This window comes from Musca domestica, unplaced genomic scaffold (genome assembly GCF_030504385.1).
Source record: "Musca domestica strain aabys unplaced genomic scaffold, Musca_domestica.polishedcontigs.V.1.1 17, whole genome shotgun sequence".
NCBI lineage: Eukaryota > Metazoa > Arthropoda > Insecta > Diptera > Muscidae > Musca > Musca domestica.
Window position 1 is genome coordinate 10254453 of NW_026712230.1, and position 16172 is coordinate 10270624.

Here is a 16172-nt window from a genome sequence, read left to right on the forward strand (position 1 = left end):
CCGTACAAAATTCAATTGACGCAAAGAATGTTGCCTGCGGACGAGCCTCGTCGATTGGAATGAGCCCAAAGGGCCCAAAGGTCCGTCGAATATGGGTAAACCTGTACTTGTTTTTTCTTAATTTTATTGAATGAAAGCAAAGAATATCGGAAATAGAATCAAATTTTAGAATATGTTTAGATTTGCTAGAATTGGTCATCTATTGCACGAATTATGGCCTTCAAATGGTCAATGAAACCGTCAAACGCTGTCCAAATGTTTCTCTGCGGTATTTTGGTCTATTCCTGGCAAAGCGTTTGCTTGAGGTGATCGACACTTTGGCGTTTTTAGTGCCAACCTTGATTTCCAAAATACTCCAGACACAATAGTCCAACGTATTAGTATCCGGAGATTTTGTTGGCCATTGTGCACTGGAAATGAAGCGAGGAACCTCATTTTGTAACCATTCTTGGGTGGCGTGTGCTGAGTGCGATGGTGCTGAGTCCTGTTGGAATATAAAAGGTCTCCGGCCAAAATGGTTGCCTGCGCTAGGCTTTAATACACCCTCCAGAATATTTTCGCGATAATATTCGGCATTTATTCAGATGCCACGGTCGATTAATACGAGCGGAGAGCGACCATCGGCTGTTATGGCGGCCCACACCATCACTATGGCCGGCGCTTGAGTTCTGGTGCCCAACCGAAGGTGCACATTTTCAGCTGACTTTTTTGGCAAGTAAACACGATTATTTTGTTTGTTTACTGCTGGACAACGATTGTTTTCTCATCGGAGAAAATCAAATTTGACAAATTCGGCCAAGCGGGTCTTTTGAGTCTATTTTCATTCTGTTGCGGTGTAAGTTCCTGTACTTTTTGCCATTTTAATGGCTTTACCCCGAGCTCATTTTTCAATATTTGCTGAATAGAATGTTGCGATATGTTCAGTTCACGAGCCATTTTTCGGCCACTGCGACGCGGGTTTCGATCAAGTCGCTTCTTCACTTTTCGAACCATTTCTGCTGATGTTGACGTAGGGCTATGCTACCAGTTTCACGGTAACGAGCGATGGTACGGGACAAAAAAATTTATTCACATTTAAATGCTGGAGTGCTCTAACGATAGCCACTTGTGGGTTTTCCATCACGGAAAATTCTCACCAAAATGCTTTTGTACGCTTGTAAACAATATAATGAGCTGTCACTGGAATAATTTTAACAGCTGTCGAACGAGTGGCTTAGAAATGACACACAGTCTGAAATTGGTTGCAGTTTTTTCATCTCATCCTGTATTAGATGAAGTATAAAAATGGAATACATCGGTCGACTGTATTTAGTAAATTAGTCGACTGTATTTAATAATCATCAAATTTTAACATTTTCCAAAATTTTTCATTTACATCTGTCGACAAAACCGACTGATACTTTTTCACTCGTTTTAATTTAAAGAAAAAATAGTTCCCAATTCTCGTTAGCCCCCATTCGTAGATACCGAAAATTATTTCTCTCTTTGTTTGTCCCCTTTTCTATTGGAACCATTCAAATAAAAGTAAAACATCATAAGAAACCCCAATTGGAAAGACCGACATAAAATTAACAACGTATGCCACATTATCAACACAATCAACACAATCATCGAACAGTTAATAAATTCTTTTCATACAGGTTTGTGTCTTAAGTCTTTTGTTTTGCAGAAACACAAATGCCAAACCGGCACACACACATGCCGCGCCAAAAGTGAGAGTAAGAGTAAAAGTAAAGTTTTTCAAGTTGACCTCTTCTCACAAAAGCCACAGCAAATTAATCAATTCGTCATCATAATCACCACCATCAGCATCGTTGCCAAAAAGCTCTTTTTCGATTAACCAGCCACTCCCTCGATTTATCTCCATCGATTTTTATAAAAATGAAATTTATGTGATTGATATTGTAGACCATAGTGTTTCGAGATACTGGGAATGTGATTTTGAAGTGGAGTATGACAAAATTCAACTGTACAGGTTGTTTTTTTTTTAGAAATTGAGAACAACATGAAGACGGGGATATTAAAGAAATTCACCTCTTTGGTAACATAGACGTGGACTTTTAAATAATATTTTTTAGGAATCTCCAATACAATAACCATGCATTTTTTATGAATTTGACTTAAGGACCCACAGACCTTCAATAATGGTCTTTTAACGAAAAAATTTTCAAAGTACCGCGGACCAATAATCTGGTCCTTTAAAGAAAATTTGTTTTTCAAGGATTTAGAGACCAATAAACCATCAGATCCACAGACCAATACTAATTGACTTTTCAAGAAAACTTTTTAAGGATTCACAAACCAACAATCGCCGAATTTTTAAGACAATTTATTCAAGTAACCGCAAATAAATGGATTTTACGGATATTTTCAGAAGATCCACAGATCAATAATCAGGGATTTTTAACAAATAGTTTTTGAGAGACTCACTTACCAATAATCATGACCTTTCCAAAATTTGAAGAACATTTTTAAAGGATTCAGAGCCCAATAATGGTTGTATTTTGAAAAAGGATTAAAAGTCCAATTATCGAGGATTTAAAAAAAAATTACGGACAAAATTTTTTTAAGGACTTACAAACCAAAATCTCTGGACTTTTGAAGAATATCCACAAAATATTAATCTTGAGGTTATAAAGAATATTTTTTCAGGGATCAATGGTCCGATAATCATTGATTTTTAAAGAATAATTTTACAAGGATCCACTGGCCAATAATTGTGGATTTTCAAAGAATATTTTTTAAGGACTCGTAGAAAAATAGCCCTGAATTTTGAAGAATAATTTTGCAATGATCCACAGACCAATAATCGTGGACTTGAAGGAATATTTTTTCAACCAATCATTAATTTTTAGGGGATATTGTTTTAAGGATATACAGGTCTATAATCGTGACATTATAAAACATATAAGAGATAATCGCAAAATATTTTTTGACTGATTTTGCAGTTGCTTTGCAGTTCACACTTATAGACCGAACGATGCAATTTTGGATGGTGTAAAAGTTTAAGACAGGACAGAAGACTACAAATTTGGATGATCAAATATTGGATAGTGAAATGGACCATAACTTTTGTTTAAAATATCCCAAATTTTCTATTAAAAGCGCGAAAGAAATCACAAATACACAAATAGATCACTTCTGACCGTTACATTGATGCTGACGTTCAAGATGTCGGATATATAGCAAAAAAAATCTGTATAATGAAAATGATGTTAGTTTCTTTCTGATCTGATTTTGATATTTCTCAGCAATTTCTCAAAAATCCCGTAAAAAAAATAATAACTTACACCGCAACAGAAAGAAAATATACTAAAAAGAGCTAAAGAGTTTCTTCGCTTGACCGAAAGTGGTGAATTGCCGAATTTGGTTTTCTCCGATGAGAAAACATTTGTTGTCCAGCAGTGTGTCAACAAACAAAATGATCGTGTTTACTTGCCAAAGAGGTCAGCTGGAAATGTGCACCTTCGGTTGGCCACCAGAACTCAAGCGCCGTCCATGGTGTTGGTGTGGGCCGCCATAATAGCCGATGGTCGCTCTCCGCTCATATTAACCGACCGTGGCATTAGAATGAATGCCGAATATTATCGCGAAAATATTGTAGAGGGTGTGTTAAGCCCTTGGGCAAACATGTTGGCCGCAGACCTAGGACATTCCAACAGGACTCAGCACCATCGAACTCAGAACGCGCCACCAAGAATTGTTACAAAGTGAGGTTTCACGCTTCACTTTCAGCGCACAATGGCCACCAAAATCTCTGGAGACCAATCCGATGGACTATTGTGTCTGGAGTATTTTAGAAAGAAAGGTATGTTTGTTTTTGTGGCACTAAAAAATACCAAAGTGTCGATCACCTCAAGCAAGCGCTTTGCCGGAATCGGCCAAAATACCGCAGAGCAACATTCGGGCAGCGTGTGATGGTTTCATTGGCCGTTTAAAGGCCATAATTCGTGCCAAAGATGACCAATTCGAAGAAATCTAAAGTTATTCTAAAATTAGATGCTATTTCCGAAATTGTTTGCCTTTTTAAATTTTTTTTTCAAGAAGAAATCTCCGACAATTGCAAGTTTGAAGAGAGTTGTTACTCAAAAACTTTTTAAAGTTTATTTTTCCAAAGGAAAAGCAGAACTACCCTCCAGGATTTTTAGTTAGTTTTAATAGTAATAGCGCTATATGCGAGAATATAATCCCAATGTGTACAAGAATTATATTCATCTTTATATCCTCCACCATAGTATGGAGGGTATACAAAGTTTGTCATTCCGTTTGTAACACCTCGAAATAAACATTTTAGACTCCACAAAGTAAATATATTCTTCATCAGCATAAAATTCTATGTCGATTTAGCGATGTTCGTCCGTCTGTGGAACGAACGAACTGAAGTAGTTTGATAACATTTTACTCAAATGTATATTATGTCTGCAGGACTTTTGGTATTGAAAATGGGTCATGTTTTGGTATAGCCCCCATATAACGGTGCCTCCCGATATTCGGTATTTTGATGATTTTAGCGACAATATTCATCGGAATTGTTTCAAATTTAGTATTTGAAGTTCGAAATGGATGCAGCAGCCTATGACAAGAGATTTTTTGTTCAGGTCCACGTTTTCGTATAGTCCCCCCATAACGGTACCTCTTGCTATTCGGTACTTTGTTGATGTTAGCGACATTATTCACCGCAATTCTTTCAAATTTGGTATTTGATATTCGTAATAGATGCTACAGTCTATGATAGGAGATTATCTGTACAGGTCCACGTCTTTGTATAGCTCCAATATAACGGCGCCTCCAGATATTCGGTATTTTAATGATTTTCTTTTTAAGTTTCACATTTGAATATTGTAATGGTTTATGACAAAAGTTGCCTATGCAGGTTCACGTCGTCGTTTAGACCCTAACATGACAGCTACATTTGGTATTTTTAAGATTTTAACAAAATTTTTAAGGGATTTTATTGTTTTTGAGAATTGCCAAATTTGTTCCAAATGGTGGAGGTTCGGTCCGCCCAAACGTACAGCTTTTTTACTTGTTCAATAATAATTCTTCAAAGTATGTTTGTTTTTAGGTTATTTTTTATTTTCGATTTTTAAGGTTATTTTTTCTACCAGATCTACAGTCATGTTATTATTTTCGTAACAACATCTTAAAACTTTTGCAAAATAGTTTTCATATTTTCCTATATAGCCCTTGAGATGATACCTCTTATCGCATATGCAAACCAAAATAATTAACACGATTTCCTCCCCAAAATTCATTCAGGTTTTCTATCCCATGACAATGACAAATCAAATGAAATAAACACGTTTTTTATTAACACCTTGTGTCTATGCATGGATCTTACCTCTTTCATATTTCTTGGCCATGCCGAAAAATACCAGCTCTCACTTAACCAAATATTTGTTTATAAATACCAAAAAAAATCAAGTTTTTCTGTTTTCTCGTTTAACATTAGAATATTCCCCCCAAAAAACAGATACCTCTTTTTAACTTTACCACCACCTAGCTCTTACCTCTGTAGCCCAAAATCGCAGAGTAACATTTCCAGTACAATGTCATTCCTTACAAACTATGTCGCTATGAGATTCATAGCCCATATCTTGCCGTATGTGTGTTTGTGTGATGGCATAACAACCGCATACTTTTTGGGTGGTTTGGTTCGGTGCGGTTATATACTATTTTGTTTTTGTTCGTTCGTTTTTTTTCTATTTTTGAAGTTTCAAATATCTTTCCTTTTGTGTGATGATATTTTGTTACTTCCCCATTCTTCATCTATGTCTGCTTTTGTTTTTCTTTATTTTTTACATATGTATCTCTTGCTGTTGTTGTGTGCAAAAATGTTGTATCTTGTTTTTGTGTGTTCCAAGACTGGCTTTCATTGTTTTCTCTTTGCTGTTCGAATGTGTCGGTTTTATTTTGGCTATCTACGAAGAACTTGTTTGAGAGTTGGGCTTTTGGGGTTATTTCTCTTCTGGCATAGAGGAGAAAAAAAACACTCAGACAAAACAAAATAAATAAAACAAACCTCATTGGAATCGTCTTGTATGGATGTCTGTCTGTTTTTCTGTTACAATAGCAGAATAAACAAACAATGCTAGGTTGTTGTTAAAGTTTTGATACTTTTTGTGACTGTGGCCTTTTTTTTTGTTTCGCTTCTAAGCAAATTCCATGAGAAACTTTTAACGTTTCGGATTTTTTGTACTCTTTTGACATCTCCCTAACCTCTCCATTTGGATGGCTACCTGTTGAAGAGATATAACAAAAAATCTTAATTAAAATCAAAATTTGTCATTGTTTTGATGCAAAGCTTTGAAATAACGCTAAACGTGTCACTGTGTCATGCAAGTTTTTGTTATAATCTCTTCAAACTATTTCCAGGTGTTGTGTGCCATTAAAGATAAGCAAAAAGAATTAAGACACAAACCCCCTAGTTGGGTTATTAATCAATTGCCAAGTTTGTGTTCTAAGTCTTTTGTTATAAAATAAAATTTTTATTATTATTTTAATTATTTTATTAATTTAAGACGCAAAAAGCAGCTAAGTTCGGACGGGCCTACAAAATCTGTCGAAAATACCGCTCAAAGGAAATCCGTTTATACGGGCCTAACGAAGACGTGGTCCTGCATAAGTAATTTTTGTCGTAGGCTGTAGTACCCATTACGAACTTAAATTTGAGACAATTCCGGTGTATGCCCCTGTAATTATCAAATACAGTTATATGACGGGGCCATACGAATACGTGAACCTGTATGATCAATAACTGTCATAGAATAAAGTAGCCATTAGGAACTTTAAATACGAAATTTTGAACAATTCCAGTAAAAATGACGTTAAAGAAACTGTCGTAGTAGGGGTACCGCTGTGGGTCACCGATGGTAGGATATTGTGTCCTATATAAACAATTTTATTTCATAGTCAGAAGTAATTCTTTGTGTGGTTTTTCAGACAATTCCATTGAAATATGTGTGAAAATCATCAAAATACCGAATCTCGGGCGGTACCGCTATATGGGGGCTTTATGAAGACGTAAACCTGTATGAGCAATAACTGTCATATGATGTAGTACCCATTAGGAACTTTAAATACGGAATTTGAAACAATTGAAAATGTCGTTAAGTCATCCGTACCCTTGTGGGTTCACGATGGTACGTGTCCTATATAAACAAATCTTTTTCAGGTGGTAAAGTAATCAGAACAAACTCGTTGTGTGGGTTTTTAGGCAGTACCACTGAAAAATGTGACTAACATCATTTAATTACCGTTATCTGGGGGCTATACAATATCGTGGACCGATATATCCCATCTTCGAACTTGACATGCATGCAGACAAAAGACTATCTTAAACATTTTTTCAGGACCACTGGATTAATAATCGTATATGTTTGGTAAATATTTTCTCAAGGACCACAAATTCCTCGGACCCACAGATCATTGTTCGTGGATTCTTAAAAAATATTTCTTCAAAAACCGACAGGACAATAGTCATGGATTTTTAAAGAATATTTTTTCGAGGACCCAAAATCAATAATCGTGAATTAAAAAAAACAAGTTAAAAAGCAGTAAGTTCGGCCGGGCCGAACTTTTAATACCCTCCACCATTTGCAACGAATTTGGAAATTTTCAAAAAATAAAATCCTTAAAAAATTCTGTTAAAATTTTAAAAATACCGAATATAGCCGTCACATTGGGGTCTATACGACGTGGACATACATATGCATTGTTTGTCATAAGCCATTACCATATTCAAATTCGAAACTGGACCCGCACAAACAATTCCGGTTAATAATGTCGCCAAAATTATCAAAATACCGAACATAGCGAGGTGCCGTTATATGGGGGCTATACGAAGACGTGGACCTGCACAGACAATTTTCAGTCTTAGGATGTAGTATCCATTTGGAACTTCAAATACCAAATTTGAAACAATTCCGGTGAATAACGTCGCTAAAATCATCAAAATACCGAATATAGGGAGGTACCGTTATATTGGGGCTATACGAAGACGTGGACCTGCAAAGACAATTTTCTTTCTTAGGGTGTAGTATCCATTTGGAACTTCAAATACCAGATTTGAAACAATTCCCGTGAATAATGTCGCTAAAATCATCAAAATACCGAATATCGGAAGGTACCGTTATATGGGAGCTATACGAAGACATAGACTTGCACAGACAATTTTCTATCTTAGGGTGTAGTATCCATTTGGAACTTCAAATACCAAATTTGAAACAATTCCGGTGAATAACGTCGCTAAAATCATCAAAATACGGAATATAGGGGGGTTACCGTTATATGGGAGCTATATGAAAACGTGGACCTACATGGCCCATTTACGAACTTAACCTGCCTACTGGAAAAATAAACATGTGTGCAAAATTTTAGCCATCTATCTCAATTCATTCGAAAGATAGCGTGATTACAACAGACAGACAGACGGACATCGCTAAATCGACTTAGAATTTAGAATTTTACGCTGATCACGAATATATATACTTTGTTGGGTCTGACATGAGTGTTTCGAGGAGTTACAAACGGAATGACAAAGTTAATATACCCTAGATAGTATGGTAGAGGGTATAAAAATTAACGACCTCATTTAAGATAAGTCAAAACATTTAAGATACAAGCCCCCTTGTTGTGTTAATTATCAATGGCCAAGCTTGTGTCCTAAGTCTTTTGTTATGAAATTACTTTTTTATTACGCTTTTTCTCTAAAAGATCTACAGACTTAATTCTTTATAGGGCTTTTAAAGATTTTTTTTTTTTTTTGAGATCTCGGATTTTTTTTGAGATCTCGGAAACCAAAAATTCCGGACTTACCCAGTTCAATATTTTATTAAGGACCCACATAATAAACATGCCAATTTTTATGCCTTCCACCATAGTATGGAGGGTTGTAACACCTCAAAATATACATTTTATTATACATATATTCTTGATCAGAATAAAATTCTATGGCGATTTTTTTTTAAAGGACCTACAGGTCAATATTTTGGTTTATTAATAATATTTTTTAAAGACTCATAGATCAGTTCTCGTGGATTTCAATACTATTTTTAAGGAACCAGAGAGAAATGTTTCTTTCAAGGGCCATTGCAGATTTTTAATAAATATTATTGTTGATCGGACCATTTCTTCTGGTACCTCCAAAAAACGCGAAATGAACATCCGATTCCATTCAGACTTGATACATATCAATTTGTCCATCAACACAAGATCTGTTATAAAGATGGTAGAGATCAGAACATTTCTTTTGGTACCTCCCCCACATAGGGTTCCAGATTTTGAAAAACAAAACGCTCAACTTGTTTTTAAGAGGATTGACTCATTGGAAATATACAAAAATAATTATTAATATACATCTACTTTTAATTTTGTTTCAGATCTCTTAGAAACGGAATATTAAGGTAAGCAGGTTATAAACATTGTAATGTCTTCCATATTTCCTACTTGATATATTGTTGGCCAAAATGCCCGGACAGCATAACAATATTGTGTTTATTCTTATACCTAATTTGTTTCTTAAAAGTATAACCTTTCCTAAAGATTATTTGGGAGAACAATTTTCTCTGGAATTTTTAACAGTGAAGAAAAGACACTAGATACCAATAAGAAAACAATAAATAATTTTTTTTTTTTTTGAAAACGCGCCCTCTATGGCCGTTTTTTATTCTTTCTTTACTATATTTTTCAACCCGCCCTCCTTGTTAAACACAAACGGTTATGTCATTATTCAAATCACCATCAAAATTATGCGTACATTCATGTGTGATACGAAAAAACACCAACTATAACAAATTATAACAAAATACCAGAAATTTTTATGATATCAACCAAACGAAGAAAATTGTGGCGAAACAAAATCGAAAGTTTGCATATTTAATTTAATTTCTGCCATTTCTCCCAGTCATTCATGTCGGCCATTCCGGGGTATTTCTGGTGTTTCTCCCATGTCTGGTGGTTGTGGCCTGGCATTTTAACCACAATTATCATTATTTTTTTATTTAATGTGCCATTTCTGGTTGGTCACGGAGCGGTTTTTTGCTTTTTTAATAAATGAAAATGAGAGTATTTGATGCTTTGAATATTTAAATCATTTGCTTTTTTTGTTGTTGTTGCTAATACTGTAGCCTGGGCAAAAGTTAAAGATCGTCATCGCAGTTAATGCAAATAATTGTGCTTGATTTTGTAATTAAAATATGTGTGTATTCAAATTACTATTATTTAATATCACTATTATTTAATAATATTAAAAAGTTTAGTTTAAGAAAAGGGGTTTGTATAAAAAAACATACGGCTACACGGCTCAAAAAAACATTGAATGAAATTTACAAATTCTTAATATTGGTAAATATGAGATAAAAAAAACTATAACAAAGTCAAACGCTATTTATTTTATTTATTTATTTATTTATTTATTTTTTAATTTTATTGAATGAAAGCAAAAAATGTCGGAAATAGCATCAAATTTTAGAATGTTCGAATTGGTCAACTTTGGCACGAATTATGGCCATCAAACGGCCAATGAAACCGTCACATGCTGCCCGAATGTTGCTCTGCGGTATTTTTGGCCCATTCCCGGCGAAGCTCTTGCCAACCTTGCTTTTCAAAATACTCCAGTTCAACGGAATGGTAGAGATTTTGGTGGCCATTGAGCACTGGAAATGAAACGAGGTACCTCATATTGTAACCATTCTTTGGTGGCGGTGGTGCTGAGTCCTGTTGGAATGTCCAAAATGTTTGCGTGCCCAAGGCTTTAGTACACCTCCAGAATGTTTACTCGATAATATTCGGCATATAGTCTGATTTTCGATTTATTCCATTGTTGATTAATACGAGCGGAGAGCGACCATCGGCTGTTATGGCGGCCCACGCCATCACCTAGGCCGGCGCTTGAGTTCTAGTGGCCAACCGAATGTGCAGATTTTCAGCTGACTTCTTTGGCAAGTAAACACGATCATTTTGTTTGTTACAAACTGCTGGACAACGAATGTTTTCTCATCGGAGAATGCCAAATTCAGCAGTTCACCACTTTCGAAGCAACTCTTTAGCTCTTTAGAGTCTATTTTCTTTCTGTTGCGGTGTAAGTTCTTGCCGAATGGAATGTTGCGATATGTTCAGCTCACCAGCCATTTTTCGGCCACTGCGACGCGTGTTTCGATCAAGTTGCTTCTTTACTTTCCAAACCATTTCTGCTGATGTTGCTGTTTTCTTCCGTCCACTTCCTTGACGTCGGGCTAGGCTACCAGTATCACGGTAACGAGCGATGGTACGATACACAAAAGATTTGTTTAGTGTTGGAGTGCTCTAACGGTAGCCACTTGAGGTTTTCAAAGCCAAATATAAAGAAATCACACTATCACCCTTGAATTCCATCACCAATAACTTTTTTTCTGGAAAATTGTCACCAAAATGATTTTTGTACGCTTGTAAACAATATAATGAGCTGTCAGTGGAATAATTTTAAGAGCTGTCGGACGAGTGGCTTAGAATATGACAGCAGACTGAAATTGGTTGTAGTTTTTTCATCTTACACTGTACTATAACGTTGTCTATTAGTTGCCACAGGTAAGTTTCTTTTTACAAATTGTATGCTAATTCCAAACTTTTGACCACACCGGTAAAAAAGTGGCCAGAATCTTCGAAATATCGAAAATCGGAAGTGCTTTTACACTGGGAATGGGACCGGTATGGTTCATTTAAAAATTTTAGCCAACTCTGTCAATTCGTTACTGTCAGATGTTGATATCGCACTCGATTGATTTATTCAGCAGACGATTTTTGGGGTCATCCCAGTCGGAGTACAACAGATACCTCAAAAAATCGTTTCTGGCCGTAGTAAAGGGCATTGATCAATGCTTACTTTCTTCTATGGTCATATCCAAAAATTCAGTCGTCCAAACATTTCAGTGAATCTCTAAACTCTCAACGACAGTTGCCAATGAACACCCACATTTTTCGATAATTGGACAACAAAATAAACAGATTTGTAATAAAATATCCATAGGTGACCAATAACAGCTCCATAAACATCCATACAAACAAACAAAAGACAAAATAAACAAATAAATCTTAAAAAATCTCTTGAAATTGTAATTGATATTTTATGCTAATTGTTTGGACATTAATAGATTTCAGATTATGTCTGCTAAGAAGCTTCACTTAAGGAAATACAAACAACAACAAAAAAAAACCAAGTTCGCATGTGGGAGCGTTTTTTTTTTTCACAAAAAAAGGAAAATAAAATCGAAACGACAGCCAAAGCCACTCACATTACATGACGGATGACAAACGTCATTAGCAGAATTGGTTGGTGGTGGCTGACATTTTTTTTTTGGTTTTGGAAATTAAATTTTGTCAATGAATGGGAGAATTAATGAATGAGTGAACCTCACACCATCGCTGGCTGGCAGACAAACAATAACCGGCAATAGTTTTCAATGGGAAATTTACCCAAAAAAATATTTGGTGTTTGGTTTTACTGTGGCCAACAACACTAAGAAGTGTGGGCTGTAGCGCCACCATCATCATCACCACCATCGCAATTTTTAACTGCCACAGAGTAAAAAGAGCATTAGATGAACAATGTCTGCCATTTATGGAGTTTTAATGACTACCGACAGCAAAAACAATTTTAATTAATTGTTGAAATGCTTTAATAAATTTGGCTAAGACTCTGATGTTGGTTGGTTGGTTGGTTCAAGGGAAAAGGAAATCAATGAAATTTAATTTTTTTGTGTGTGGTAAGGAAGTAATGGAATGCAAGTCATGCCATGATTTATTCGATTTGGATAAGAATCAATGATCTACTGCTGGCGGCCATAATGTATAAAAGACATGCTATTTTGATGCAATTCAGTACAATGCTCTATGGGTAAATTGAACTTGCGGATTTTATTTTCTTTTTCTTTTTTACGTGGTGTTTATGTAAAATTGACTTAGAGCAAAAATGTATGCAATAGACTTCAGATATAACTAATATCGGTTATAAGAAATTTTACCCACAACGAACAATGTATTTTAACCCCACAGCATTGCCAATAGGGTCCAACTTAGTAAAAGTGTAAAAAATAGAATTCGATTGTTGTAAAAATAATTTTCTTAGACTATATTCAATACGCCGCATTTATTCTTAGCAACAAACATTTTATAAATTTTACTAGAAAGTCCCACTACCTTTTCAGGGAAAAGTGCACATTAGAGTTTTATATTCGTTCCAAATGCGTAATTTGTTCAGTTTGACAAAAAAAAAAAAAAAAAAAAAAAAAAAAACAGTAAAAAAAAGTCTTAAAGTCGGGCGGGGACGACTTTATGATACCCTACACCACTTTGCAAATTTAGTAGAGCTCCACATAACAATTAAAAGTTTTTACGGGAGAATTCTATCATACACGTTATGATTATAATTATAATTTAAAGTTCAAAGTACTAAATTCGGATTTGTATTGCCCATTTGGTGCACAATTAATTTGAAATCGGATAAAGATATATATGGGAGCTATATCCAAATCCGAACCGATCTCGATAAAAATTGGTAAAGATATTTCTGAGCTGTATTTGATATAAATCCCTGAATATCGTTGTTACGGAGTTTATATTACGGCTGTGAGTAACAAATATAACAAATCGGATGAACAGTATATATGGGGGCTATAACTATATCTGAACCGATCTTCACCAAATTTGACATACTAGCTTCTAAACTCAATCCGGCCGTAAGTGCCAAATTTCATACCATTTGGGTAAATATTAGACGTTTGGTGTACAATAAAAGGTAAATTGAACGAAGTTATATATGGGAGATATATCCAAATCTGAACCGATGTCGATAAATTTTAGCAAGTGTATTTCTGAGCTGTATTTGATAAATTTCCCCAAATATTGTTGTTACAGAGTGCATATTACGGCTGCGGAGGACAAAAATAACAAATCGAATGAACAATATATAAGGGAGCTATAGCTATATCTGAACCGATCTTCACCAAATTTGGCACACTACCTTCTAGACTCAATTCGGTCGTATGTGCAAAATTCCATACTATTCGGGCTGATATTACACGTTTCGTATATGGGAGCTATATCTATATATGGGAGCTAAATCTAAAATATATCTAAAGGGTTCGTCCTTGGGCCAAACAAATAACTTGTGCAAAATTTCATCTTAATTGGATAATAAATGCGAACTGTACTTTGTTTACAAAAATACATGGACAGACGGACTGACGGACATGCATAAATCGACTCAGAATGTGATTCAAAAAGAACTATGGGTCTATCTCGTTTCCTTTTGCCTGTTACAAACAAATGCACAAAGATATAATACCTGACCCTGACCACCTTGTGGTGTAGGGTATAATTAATCAAAAATCCATTTATCGTAATAAATTTTCAGTCATTGAAGTTATTATATATTTTTTCTTGGGAGGAATAATACCTTTAATGCAACAAAGTCTTCAACATCTTTTATTTCGAACTTTAACGCGAAGGATATTGATAAAACCATTGCACAATGGACCCACATCGAATTTTTCTACCCAAAACTATTTAAACATCCCCTTATATAAATACTAAAAACTAACAGTGACCTCAATATCAAATTTCAAAATTTCAGTTCTATCCGCTCACCCAATACCGAATTTAGTTATATTTGATACGCATATCCAAAACAATCTACATCTCTCCATACTAGACACCAACAGTGATCCTAAGATAGTACCATTTAGTTTTTTTTTTTTAATAATTATAGTACGCATTTACAAAACGACTACCAGATTTCAAAACTAGATACCAATAGAGACCTCAATGTTAAATTTCGGGATACCAGTTTCATCCATTCACCCAATACGAAATTTTGTTCGTTTTGAACAATTATAGCAAGCATTTTCAAAACAATCTCCATATCTCAACCTCAGACACCAAGAGTGACGCTAATAAAAAATTTAAGGACTTTGACTCTTTAATTTCCAGCATTGCCAAATTTAATACCATTTAGTACAATTATAGTACGCATTTCCATAATCAGCTCCTTCGAAATCAAATTAAATTTGAAGGATTCCAGCCCCATCCCTTTACTAATACCAAATTAAGTACTATTTAGCGCTTTTCGTACAGTTGTGGCACACATTTACACAAGCACCTCCATATCTCAATTCCATATACCAATAGTGACCTCAAAATCAAGTTTTATTGATTTCAGTTCTATCTTTTCACACAATTCCACACATAGTACCATTCAGTTATTTTCGTACAATTATAGTGTACATTTTCGAATCCACCTCCATATTTACACGCTACACATGAACAGCGACCATAATATCAAATTTCAGATTTCAAGCACCATATGTTCACCTATTACGAAATTGTACCAAACATAGTACTTTTTAGTACTTTTCGTGAACTTGTACTATTCTACCACCAACTGGAAAGCCAATAAAAAATTTCAAAATGCCAGCTTCATTCGTTCGCCCTAAATCAAATTGTCCCAAATTATGTTTAATTTAGATATATCCGTTCACATAATTCCAAATGGTACCATTTTAGAAGTTTAGTACCCTTTTAGAACTTTACGTAACCTTTAACTTCGAGTTTCCAAAAACAACTCTTTCGTAGATCTATCCTGCACTCCATCAGTGTCTCTCATTCAGATTTTCAAATTTTCATTCCATTTGTCCAATACAAAGTATTCAATTTTTAGTTCAATGTAGCACTTTTTGTACCCTTTTGGTAGGAATATCCTAAAACCAAGCCTCATCGCACACCTACGCACCAAGACTGACCCTCGCGCTAAATTTTAAGATTCTGGCTTCAGCCATTTCGTCAGGGCGTTGATTCTCAAAAAATTATTTCACTTCTTCATGAATTTTTCGACATTATTCATGAGAATTTGAACAAATTTCGTATTTGAAGTTCGTAATGAGTACTACAGCCTATAACAAAAATTTCGTATGCAGGTTCACGTTTTCGTATATCGTATATCCCCCATATATCGGTACCTCCCGATATTCGATATATTAATGATTTTAGCTATATTATTCACTGGAACTGTTTCAATTTTCGTATTTGATGTTCATAATGGGTACTACAACCTATGAAATTTCGTAATCAGGCCCACGTCTTCGTATAGTCACCATATAACGGTTTCCATTTAAGTGTTAGTTTTCGGATTTTTGTTTTTA

At 35.0% G+C, this 16172-nt stretch overlaps 1 protein-coding gene across 7 annotated transcripts in view; it reads left to right on the forward strand.

Moving 5' to 3' along the window:
- Nucleotides 1–16172, forward strand: part of LOC131801636 (hillarin) — a 104506-nt gene that overhangs the window by 19553 nt on the left and 68781 nt on the right. For 5 of the 7 annotated variants that reach the window (XM_059120498.1, XM_059120496.1, XM_059120497.1 and 2 more), the window contains one exon: nt 9381–9404. The exons of the other annotated variants lie outside the window; for them this stretch is intronic. The gene's annotated coding sequence lies outside the window, so the exon portion shown is untranslated. The remainder of the gene's footprint in view (nt 1–9380; nt 9405–16172) is intronic. 7 annotated transcript variants of the gene reach the window in all.